Raw genomic sequence first — 13,125 nt, forward strand, 5'->3', positions numbered from 1 at the left:
TCAGAAATGTGGTCTCACAACTTTTGACCCATTGTGACACTCACAATGGAGTAACATACTCCTGTATCATACCCCTACAAACATTCCTTTGAACATGAATCCCTAGGTCTGTACAATTATTTCTCTGGTATACATACTTTTAAATGTATATGCTGTATCACAGAATATGTACACTTAGTTTTGTTTTTTTTTTGAGACAGAGTCTCACACTGTCACCCAGGCTGGAGTGCAGTGACACGATCTCGGCTTACTGCAAGCTCTGTCTCCTGGGTTCATGCCATTCTCCTGCCTCAGCCTCCCGAGTAGCTGGGACTACAGGCACCCGCCACCACACCCGGCTTGTTTTTTTTGTATTTTTGGTAGAGATGGGGTTTCTCCATGTTGGCCAGGATGGTCTCGATCTCTTGACCTTGTGATCCACCTGCCTCGGCCTCCCAAAGTGCTGGGATTACAGGCATGAGCCACCACGCCCGGCCACACACTTACATTTTTAAAGATAATGCCAAATTGCACATTCAAAGCCAGTATCAATTGATATGTTTACATTAACACTGTATAAGACTACTCACCAATCCTTTGAGATCTGATGGGTAAAAAAGTGTTACTATTTTTCTCTATACCAATACAACATTTTTTTTTATTATTATACTTTAAGTTCTGAGGTACATGTGCAGAACGTACAGGTTTGTTACATAGGTATACACGTGCCAAGGTGGTTTGCTATAACCATCAACCTGTCATCTACATTAGGTATTTCTCCTAATGCTATCCCTCCCTCAGCCCCCACCTCAAAACAGGCCCTGTTATGTGAAGTCCCCCCAACCGCCCCGCCCCGTGTCCATGTGTTCTCACTGTTCAACTCCCACTTAAGAGTAAGAACATATGGTGTTTGCTTTTCTGTTCTTGTGTTAGTTTGCTGAGAATGATGGTTTCCAGCTTCATCCACGTCCCTGCAAAGGACATGAACCCATCCTTTTTTATGGCTGCATAGTATTCCATGGTGCCAATACAACACTTTTAATCAGAAAAAAAGTGATCTTTTTTTTCCAAGAGATGGGATCAGCCAGGCATGGTGGCTCAAGCCCGTAATTCCAGCACTTTGGGAGGCCAAGGTGGGTGGGTCACCTGAGGTCAGCAGTTCGAGACCAGCCTGGCCAACATGGCAAAACCCCACCTCTACTAAAAACACAAAAAAATTAGCTGGATCTGGTGGTGATCGCCTGTAGTCCCAACTACTCGGGAGGTTGAGGCGGGAAAATCGCTTTTATCTGGGAGGCAGAGGTTGCAGTGAGCCAAGATCGCGCCACTGCACTCCAGCCTGGGCAACAAGAGCAAAACTCCGCCTCAAAAACAAAAACAAACAAAAAAAAGAAAGATGGGGTCTCGCTTCATTGTCCAGGCTGGACTGTAACTCCTAGGTTCAAGTGATCCTCCTGCCTCAGGCTCCCAAGTACCTGGGACTACGGACATGTGACCATACCCAGCTTCTTTGTTCTTCTTTTAAATTGCTCTATCATATCTTTATTAGCATTGATTCTCAATGCTGACTATACATCAATCATTTATAAAGCTTTTATTTAAAGCTTATGCTGGAATCTCCAGTCCAAATTTAACCATCTCTGGAAAAAGACCAAAGGAATCATTAATTTTAAAAAGGTCCAGAAGTGATGTTATGTATCATCAGGATTAGGAACAGTCTGTCTATCTAGGTTTATATATAAAATAGTAAGTTGTATAGTTCCCACATACTCCACCTTACAGTATCTCTAAAATTAAGAATGTTATTCCTTAAAGTCTTCCATATTAAAGATCAAAATTATTACATATAGCAGAAAACTAGGTTATAGAAAGTCAAATGGGTTGTCATGGTTACTCGGTTATTTTAGAAAAATGAGAACGTTAAAGAAAATTCACTGTGTTCTACTGACATAAAAATACATCTTTCTAATATTTTTTAAACTAAAGAATAAAATTCTGAAACAAAATTTGTCAGTAATGTCAACTTGTGCTCAATGCTTTAAAAATCCAGTCTAAAAGCAACATTTATCAGATTAAACATTTGTGAAGTGCTGTTAGCTCAGGTATATCTTAGATTGGCAAATTTGATAATTACTGTAAGTTATCTGAAATCTAAATATTTCCAAAGAGTACCATTTTTGTCCAAGACTTACCAGGGTAATTTATATAACAAGTTATATACTATCTTAGTTATATGGCAAGATTATAATAGCACAGTAGTTGAGAGCATCACTTTGAAATAAGGCATACTTTGGGATTCAAATTCTGACTCTGTTAACTTGTATCTGTGTGACTATGGACAAATTATTTACTCTGAGCACCGGTTTCCTTGTATCTGTGTGACTATGGACAAATTATTTACTCTGAGCACCGGTTTCTAAATTTAGACATGTAAAACTTAAGAAGTCGCAATCTAGCTCCATTGGTAACATGCTAAAAACTTTCTTTTTTCTCCTTCCAGTAATGAGTTGGTTCTCAACCAGGAGAGATGGTATTTGGCAATACCTAGAGGCATTTTTGGTTGACACACTGAGGATGGGGGTAACAAGGCTGTAGATATCTAATGTACAGAGGCAGAGATGCTGCTAAACATCCTACATTGCATAGGACAGGAACCCCACCCCTCAAAATTTATCCAGTGCAAAATGTCAATAACGTTAAGGGTGAGAAACCTTGCTTTGATGAATACATTAAGAATCATTTGTAGTTGGTACATAAAACTAACTGTACGGTGTGCTTTTTTACTTTCATTCTGAGTTTACAGTGAAAATTACCAGAGGCTATATGACATGTGATGACATCTCACTGGATGATTTATGGATTATGTATTCGTGAATTCTAGGGTTACAACATTTTGTTTGAAATCCTAAAATGGTAAATACTAAATAGTTGTAACCAACATAAACAAAAGCTCTTTAGGGTCCTTCAATTTTTAAAGTTAAAGAGCAGTCCCTGAGACCCAAAATTTGAAAACTGCTTTTGTAGATACACTCATCCTGATCATATACTAGGAAATGCTAGCAAGTGAGATGAGTATGCTACAGAATAAGTAGTAGCCTATTAACGAGGTGGGTAGACAACAGCTATTTACTGAGCACCTATTATGGTAAAGAACTATACTGGGTTCCACTTTAAAAAAAATGTCTTCACTCTCTTACAGTAATAGGCCATTTTTCTCTTCCAATCTTGTTTCCAAGATTGGAAGGTTCAGCTTAGAAGGTTCCTTTTTAATTTTTTTTTTTTTAATCATTGTGGGTACACAGTAGGTGTATATACTTATGGGGTACATATTTTGATACAGTTGTTACAAACAACTGTAACACAAAGGTGTTACAAACAATCCACTTATACTTATAGTTTTTTTAAAAATATACGATTAAATTATTTTTGACTATACACACTCTGTTGTGCTAGCAAATACTAGGTCTTACTAAGTCTTTCTATTTTTGTACCCATTAACCATTCCCCCTCCCCACCACCACCACTCTTCGCAGACTCTAGTAACCATCTTTCTACCCTCTATCCCCATAAGTTGCATTGTCTTAATTTTTAGCTCCCACAAATAAGTGAGAACATGTGAAGTTTGTCTTTCTGTGCCTGGCTTATTTCACTTAACAATATGACCTCCAGTTCCATCCATGTTGTTGCAAATGACAGATCGCATTCTTTCTTATGGCTGAATAGTACTCCACTGTGTGTATGTACCACATTTTCTTTATCCATTCATCTGTTGATGGATACTTGGGTTGCTTACAAATCTTGGCTATTGTGAATAGTGCTGCAAAATGGGAGTGCAGGTATCTCTTTGATATATCAATTTCTTTTATTTTGGGTATATATCCAGCAGTGGAATTGCTGGATCGCACGGTAGCTCTATTTTCAGCCTTTTGAGGAACCTCCGAACTGTTCTCCATAGTGGTTGTACTAATCTTCACTTCTACCAACAGTGTATGAGGTTTCCCTTTTCTCCACATCCTTGTCAGCATTTGTCATTGCCTGCCTTCTGGATAAAAGCCATTTTAACTGGGGTGAGATGATATCTCATTGTAGTTTTGATTTGCATGTCTCTGATAAACAATAATATTGGGCACCTTTTCATCAAGTTGTTTGACACTTGTATGTCTTTTGAGAAATGTCTCTTCAAATCTTTTGCCCATTTTTAGATTGGATTATCATGTTTTCCTACAGAGTTGTTTGAGCTCCTCATATATTCTAGTTATTTATTCCTTGTCAGATGGATAGTTTGCAAATATTTTCTCCCACTCTGTGGGTTATCTCCTCGCTTTGTTGATTGTTTTCTTTGCTGTGCAGAAGCTTTTTAATTTGATGTGATCCCATTTGTCCTTTTTTTTTTTTTTGACATGGAGTCTCGCTCTGTCGCCCAGGCTGGAGTGCAGTGGCGTGATCTCAGCTCACTGCAAGCTCTGCCTCCCAGGTTCACGCCATTCTCCCGCCTCAGCCTCCCGAGTAGCTGGGACTACAGGCACCTGCCACCATGTCCAGCTAATTTTTTGTATTTTTAGTAGAGACGGGGTTTCACTGTGTTAGCCAGGATGGTCTCGATCTCCTGACATAGTGATCTGCCTGCCTCTGCCTCCCACAGTGCTGGGATTACAGGTGTGAGCCACCACGCCTGGCCCCATTTGTCCATTTTTAGCTTTGGTTGCCTGTGCTTGTTGGGTATTACTTAAGAAATCTTTGCCCAGATCAATGTCCTGGAGAGTTTCCCCAGTGTTTTCTTATGGTAGTTTCATAGTTTGAGGTCTTTTTAGATTTCAGTCTTCAACCCATTTTGATTTGATTTTTGTATATGGTGAGAGATAGGGGATCTAGTTTCATTCTTCTGCATATGAATATCCAGTTTTCCCTGAACCATTTATTGAACAGACTGTCCTTTCCCCAATGTTTGTTCTTGGCACCTTTGTCAAAAACAACTTCACTGTAGATATACAGATTTCTATCTGGGTTCACTGTTCTGTTCCACTGGTCTATGTATTTCACTGATCTATGTGTCTGTTTTTATGCCAGTACAATGCTGTTTTGATTACTATAGCTTTGTAGTATAATTTGAAGTCAGGTAATGTGATTCGTCTGGTTTTGTTCTTTGCTCAGGATAGCTCTGGTTATTCTGGGTCTTTTGTGGTTCTATACAAATTTTAGAATTATTTTTTCCATTTCTGTGAAGAATGCCATTGGTATTTTGACAGGGATTACATTAAACCTATAGATTGCTCTGGGTACAATGGACATTTTAACAGTATTGATGCTTCCATTCCTTCCATTTTTTTGCATACTCTTCAATTTCTTGCATCAATGTTTTATAGTTTTTATTGTAGAGATATTTTACTACTTTGAGTAATGTCTAAAAGCCGGGTGCGGTGGCTCACGCCCATAATCTCAGCACTTTGAGAGGCCCAGGGGGGCAGATCACTTGAGGTCAGAAGTTCGACCAGCCTGGCCAACATGGTGAAACCCCATCTCTACTAAAAGTACAAAAAAATTAGCTGGGTAGGCCGGGTGCAGTGGCTCACACCTGTAATTCTAGCACTTTGGGAGGCCAAGGCTGGTGGATCACCTGAGGTCAAGAGTTTGAGGCCAGCCTGGCCAACATGGTGAAACCCCATTTCTACTAAAAATACATTAAAAAAAAAATATTAGCCAAGCGTGGTGGTGGGCGCCTGTAATCCCAGCTACTGGGGAGGCTGAGGCAGGAGAATCACTTGAGCTCAGGAGGCGGAGGGTGCAGTGAGCTGAGATGACTCCATTACACTCCAGCCTGGGCAACAGAACAAAAACTCCATCTCAAAGAAAAAAAAATGTTGGGTGCAGTGGTTTGCTCCTGTAATCCCAGCTACTCAGAAGGCTGAGGCAGGAGAATTGCTTGAACCGGGGAGGTGGTGGCTGCAGTGAGCTGAGATTGTGCCACTGTACTCCAGCCTGGGCAACAGAGCAAGACTCTGTCTCGAAAAAAAAAAAAAAAAAAGATTACTGTCTACATATTTCATAGTATTTATAGCTATTGTAAATGAGATTACTTTCTTGGTTTCTTTTTCAGATTGTTCACTGTTAGCATATAGAAATGCTACTTTTTTAATATTGATTTTGTATCCTGCAACTTTACTGACTCTATCAGTTCTAATAATTTTTTGGTACAGTCTTTAGGTTTTTCCAAATATAAGATTTTATCATCTGCAAACAAGGATAACTTGACTTCTTCCTTTCCAATTTGGATGCCCTTTACTTCTTTCTCTTGTCTGACTGCTCTAGTGAGGACTTCCCATTCTATACTGAATAAGTGGTGAAGGTGGGCACTCTTGTTGCGTTCCCTTAGAAATTTCTTGCTGTAACAAACAACCACTGAACCACATCGAATATACTTTTTTAAAGGGTAACATTTAACAGCTGTTTGTTTGCTTGCTAAATAGCTTACAGAACCATTTCATGATTTCATGACCTACAAGAACTCAACTAGACAGAATATATCAGAATTTCCAAGCAGGGAGCCTGGCTACTTAAACATTAAAAAAAGCTTCCTGAAGAATTCTGATATACACATTCTTCTACCTTTATGGAAACAGATGTATACAGCCAGGATGAGACTCACATTTGGTTTCCAGTTCACTTTTCCTTCCAAGAGACTAATAAACATGAACATATTCAAGCAGGACTCACTTCCTTTGCTACGAACCCGGTTAATACAATATATTTTAGTGTCAGATACTCTAATTTCTGCCTGAATATAGGTCTCCAAAAGACTGCGTCCTTCAATATATAGTGGTGAATTAAATACTGTTTTCTCTTTAAAAAAAAAAAAAAGTTACAAAGTAATTTCAGGTGTTTCACAGGAACTTTTAAGTCTAATAATTCATGATTATTTGTCTTAATAACAGAGAAGAGAATAAATTTAACATTCCCCCCCACTCCTTTTTTTTTCTTTCTTTTTTTTGAGATGGAGTCTTGCTGTGTCACCCAGGCTGGAGTGCAGTGGTGCAATCTCGGCTCACTGCAACCTTGGCCTCCTAGGTTCAAGCGATTCTGTCTCAGCCTCCTGAGTAGCTGGTATTACAGGCATGTGCCACCACGACCAGCTAACTTTTGTATTTTTAGTAGAGATGGGGTTCCACCCTGTTGGCCAGGCTGGTCTCGAACTCCTGACCTCAAGTGATCTGCTTGCCCCAGTCTTCCAAACTGCTGGGATTACAGGCATGAGCCGCCCCTCCCGGCCACATTCCCCATTTTTTATGTTACAAACTAATACCATTTTCCATGCATACAAAGAGTACTTGCTTTCAAGACATCATTACTGTACATATTGTTCATTGTATATAGCAACATTGTTGCATATCATGCCTCAGTAAAAACAATGACATAGGCCGGAGGTGGAGGTGTAGTGGCTCATGCCTGTAATCCCAGCACTTTGGGAGGCCGACGCAGACAGATCACTTGAGGTCAGGAGTTTGAAATCAGCCTGGCCAACGTGGTGAAACCTTGTCTCTATTGAAAATACAAAAACTAACCAGGCAAGCTGGTGGGTGCCTACAATCCCAGCTACTTGGGAGGCTGAGGCCAGAGAATTGCTGAGCCCAGAAGGCAGTGGTTGCAGGGAGCAGAGATCGTGCCATTGCACTCCAGCCTGGGTGACATAGCGAGACTCTGCCTCAAAAAAAAAAAAAAAAAGAAGAAAGAAAGAAAGAAGAAAAAACCAATGACATAAAAATAGTAAGATTTCTGGTAAGAACAAAGTGAGAACATACTAGCAGGAAGATAAATAAAAGACAGAGGAGGTCAACAAGTAGAACACCACAAACATCATTTATCACACTAACATATTTTAGAAAATAATTTAGGCAGCAAGATAGAATATGTCTTAAAATTGATGATAGGTGCCTAACATCTTAAGGAGGAGAACAGATTTAAAGAGAGTAAGTCAAAAGCAAGGTAATTTATTCAGGAGTAAAAGGCCTAAAAATGTAACTTTCAGTGATACTTATCCCATTCAACAGTAAATCGATTTTTAAAGTCTCTCTTCTTTCTTACTAGGTACTCAGAGTAAGGCATTAAAAAAAAAAAGATTTCTCCAGGTCACAGCAAATAAATATAGATAAATTAAAATTTAATGAAAATGTTAACAAAACTTAAGGCCAGTATTACCTCTGTTTTCAAATAGAATCATAGCTAAGCACTAGTGCGTAGACTACACTAAGCACTAGTGCGTAGACTACACTAAGCACTAGTGCGTAGACTACACTAAGCACTAGTGCGTAGACTACACTAAGCACTAGTGCGTAGACTACACTAATCACTAGCTAAGCACTAAGCATTATTAAGAGGGCAAAAAAGAAGGTATGAGAAAGTAGAGGTGGGTATGTATATAAAACAAGGTTAAATCAGGAAATGCTCTAGATGCAACAACTGTCCCAGCTTCCACATATCCATATAATTTAAAATTCATAACTCGAAAATCCCAAAATATACTTTGATGAAAAATACACTGTAATTTAAGGTCAGTGGATAAAGGCTTAAGACTTGGTAGTTACCCAGGAAAAACGGTGGAAAACTACTTTGGTTATAGAGATAGTATATATTTTAACTTGTTCAAATCTGATTGAGATTATACAAAAGTTTTCTGAAAGATGAATATTAAGGATTAAATTGAGAAAAACAGAATAATTTGATATATGTCTGCTTTATAAACATGAATATTATGGAGTATATTGTATATAAGCACACGTATAAACAGACATAACTGTGCTTCTCCAACATTAACTATTAAAAATGATGTAATTAAATGATATGTTCAGTCACAAATATCCCAACTTCAGTAAGAAATAAATAAAGCAGATAAATGTATCCTAGGGCATCCAAAACGAGAAGAGGAAAAATGGTTATGCTTTTAATAATCATTAAGAATTCCAAATGAGCTAGAAGATACATAATCTAACTTAGCATCTTGGGCTTAGGTATAGACAGCAACTGTACAGAATCTGAAGGTGCTATGGTTTGACTATGTGCCCTGAAGTTCATGTAGAAATTTACTCCCTGTAGTAAGAATATTAAGAGGTGGGAGGGAGGCAGGTGTGGTGGCTCTTGCCTGTAATCCCAGCACTTTGGGAGGATGAAGTGGGCGGGTCATTTGAGGTCAGGAGTTCAAGACCAGCCTGGCTAACATGGTGAAACCCTGTCTCCACTAAAAATATAAAACTTAGCCAGCCATGGTGGCGGGTGCCTGTAATCCCAGCTACTCAGGAGGCTGAAGGAGGAGACTCACTTGAACCCAGGAGGGGGAAGTTGCGGTGAGCCAAGATCATGCCACTGCACTCCAGCCTGAGCAACAGAGCAAAACTCCATCTCGGGGGCGGGGGGGAGAAAAAGAGGTAGGGGCCTCATGAATGGATTAATGCCATTATTGTGGGGATGGGTTCGTTACTGACAGAGTGGGTTCCTGATTAAAAGGATGAGTTGAGTCCAATTCTCCCTCTCTGTCTCACACGCTCACTTCTGCCTTCCATCTTCTACCACGGGGTGATGATCCTCATCTGATGCTTGACACCATGCTCTTGGACTTCCTAGCCTCTGGACCCAAGAGCCAACTAAACTTCTGTTCATTATAAATTGCCCAGTCTGTGATATTCTGTTAGAGCAGCAGAAAATGAACTGAGACACAAGATCATTGTGTTTAGATAGTGAAAGTGCTACAAGAAGAACTGCAAATGGGTGGATCAAGGCAGGTTTTTAAACTTAGAAAACACTGAGCAGGACGTGGTGGCTCACACCTGTAACCTCAGCACTTTGGGAGGCCGAGGCGGGCGGATCATAAGGTCAGGAGATCAAGAGCATCCTGACTAACAAGGTGAAACTCCATCTCTACTAAAAAAAAAAAAAAAAAAAAATACAAAAAAATTAGCCAGGCGTGGTGGCGGGCGCCTGTGGTCCCAGCTACTCAGGAGGCTGAGGCAGGAGAATGGCGTGAACCCGGAAGGCAGAGCTTGCAGTGAGCCAAGATGGCGCCACTGCACTCCAGCCTGGGCAACGAGCGAGACTCTGTCTCAAAAAAAAAAAAAAAAAAAAAAAAGAAACAAAGAAAGAAAAAAGAAACACTGGTACTCAAGAAACATGGGCTCTTATCTTCATAAAATAATGTGGGCTGTTAGCCAGCAGGTCAGGTACATGACCATATTTCTAACTCCTTCAGGTATTCTAAAAAATTTAAATAAAGGATGAGTGGCCCTGGTAAACTCTCTTCTCTGGTCCTCCCATAAAATTTTTATCAGTCCTCAAATCCACAACCCACTCACGCTTCTTTCCTTTCAGCTGATAACCTATTTTCACTGTGAAGTAAGAGAAAAGGTTATCAGATACGCAAGTTCATCTACCCCAATTCAGGGGAAAGATGTTCCTAGTCCTGTCTATGAATAACCCTGCCCAACCAGGGTCTGGATTTCACCCATTCATTCCTCCTCCAGGGAAAGATGTGTGGTTTTGTTTCTCTTTTCCCTCTCTCTTCAGCACTTTGTCTCCATCACAGCTCTGCTATGACTCTTTCCTTAGCACATGATATGTCAAGCCTGTCTGACTCTAGATACTGTCGCCTTTCCTTCATAGTCAAGGTTCTGCCAAAAGCAGTCAATATTTGCTGTCGCTATTTCCTCGCTTTCTAATTTCTCCTCAATTAACTACAATCTGGCATTTTGTTCCCATTAATCTACTAAAATTAAGTCTAAGTGTCAAATTCTTAGTCACTTTTTACAGTCCCTATCTTAACTGACTTCTATGACATTTAATTCCACTTACTATCACTTTTGGGTCTCAGGATCCCTCTATAACTTTTAAAAAATTGTTAAGGACCCCAAAGAGCTTTTATTTACATGTGTATAACTATCGATATTTACTATTTTAGGATTTTAAACAAAAACATTATAACAATAGAATATACAAGTGTAAAAGAATAAAAATGAATAAATCAGAGTGATGATATCACATGTTATACAGCTTCTGGAAATTTTCATTGTGAATTCATGACCTAATGAAAGTTAAGTCAAATAATGTGTTAGCGCTTTTATAAAAAACACTTGACTTTGTGGACTCCTTGGAAGAATCGCAGGGGACCCCTAGGAATCCTCAAACCATACTCTGAGATCTGCTTATCTACAACAAAGCCTTTTTAATTAACACCTATGCCAAAGACCCCTAGGTCTTCTTATCTAGCCTGACCTCTTTCCTGAATTCCAGATATCTTCTACTGTGCCATCTACACTTGTTATCTTCCTTCTGTGATGCCCATCTCAATCAAAGGCACTCTAGCTAGATCCCTTTAAATCATCTTAGGCTCCTCCCTTTCCTTCTTTATGCTAATTCCAAGTCATCAAACCCTACTGATTCTACTTTTTAAAAATCTAATGAAATCTGCTGGGCTTGGTGGCTCACACCTGTAATACCAGCACTTTCGAAGGCCAAGGCAGGCAGATCATGAGGTCAGGAGTTTGAGACCAGCCTGGTCAACATAGTGAAACCCCATCTCTACTAAAAATACAAAAATTAGCTGGGCATGGTGGCGCACACCTGTAGTCTCAGCTACTTGGGAGGCTGAGGCAGGAGAATCGCTTGAACCTGGGAGGTGGAGGTTGTGGTGAGCTGAGATCACGCCACTGCACTCCAGCCTGGGCAGCAGGCGAGACTCCATCTCAAAAAGAAAAAAAAAAATCTAATGAAATCTAGAAGCTTGTTGGAAATGCAAAATTCTACCCCAGACCTACCGTCATAAACATTAAGTGATTCATTCGCACAGAACAGTTTGAGAACCACAGCCTTGGGTGGTGACAGTCTCAGTAACCAAAGTTAGAGAATCCGAAGAAGGCAGAGCCCAAACAGCAAACTTGAAAATACTAGTTAGAAGTCCTCTTATCTCAAGTTTTTCCTCCTAATATTAAACCTTCAAGGTTTTAGTTTTATAAAGAAGGCTGTATTCCTTAACTAAGTGATCTTCCTAACTTGGGTTTCATGTCCCTCCAACGCAATCCTCTACATTCCATCTGTGGGAGCCTTTCACCTCTACTTTGTCTTTTGTTTCCCGTTTCAATGGCTCTCTACCTGAAGTCCAAATTCTTTACTATGAAATACAAGGGTCTTCAAAACCTGACCCCTGCCTACCTTTCACCATTCCTGCATATAGTCCCTCTACCAGAAGTTTGAAAACCAGTGGAATCACTGAAGCAGCTGGGTATTTTTTAAAGCTTTTCCGGAGATCTAAAGAGCAGTAGTGGCTGAGAATCACTGTCCTCTCTTAAACCAAACTACTTGTCATACTCCCACATAAAAGCAAACACATATCCTAGTCCCTCTGTATACCTTCTTTTCATACTTTGCTCTGTCTTATGGGATGAATTCACAGCCTCTCTTAAAAACTCGACTATCATCTCTTGTTTGAAGGAAGAACCTCTTTGCTTCCTTTCCCCTACAGGCAAATGGAATTGGTGGTTTCTTGCACTTTGCTTCCATAGTATCTTGTGCTTCTATCTGTTACAGCACAGCCTACACTGTCATGAGGCAGACTGTCTAAATGTTTGTTCTACTAAACACTGATTTCATTTGAAGGCAGGGATTGTATCCTATTCATCTTTGTATTCTCTGTGATTGGGCAGAGACTAAAAGTTAATAGATATGCAATACATGTTTACTGAAAATATCCTGAATTTTTTGGAGCCTGCTGAATGGACCAGGAGTGATGTAAAATAAAACAAAATCAAAACAGTACCTTCTTACCTACCATCTTCTTTTATTTACAAGAGGAAAAACTTTTTCATTCTATTTAATTTCACATTTAGAAAAAAAGTCAGATTCATATATAAAATAAACCGCATACAAACTGAAATAAAAATTTCACTTGAAGTAGATTAATCAACTTAACAATGACAATTGGATGCTTTCCAGTTTTAATAGTAAGGGTAGAAGAAAACAAGAGGATTCTGGATGTCTGAAAAAGAGTACTGGGTAGGAGAAAACAAAGTACAGAAAAGGGATTGTGGTGAGTTAAAACCATCACAAATCCTAAGAGGGATTCAACAGAAAATGTCCAACTGGTGAACTACAATAGGGTATGCATATTAATTA

The 13,125-nt window shown here is 39.5% G+C and overlaps 1 protein-coding gene across 7 annotated transcripts in view; it reads right to left on the minus strand.

Annotated features, from left to right (window-relative positions):
* TLK1 (tousled like kinase 1) overlaps positions 1 to 13,125 on the minus strand; it is a 170,165-nt gene that overhangs the window by 76,204 nt on the left and 80,836 nt on the right. The window lies entirely within an intron of this gene.

Source organism: Gorilla gorilla, chromosome 11 (genome assembly GCF_029281585.2).
Source record: "Gorilla gorilla gorilla isolate KB3781 chromosome 11, NHGRI_mGorGor1-v2.1_pri, whole genome shotgun sequence".
NCBI classification, from domain to species: Eukaryota; Metazoa; Chordata; class Mammalia; order Primates; family Hominidae; genus Gorilla; species Gorilla gorilla.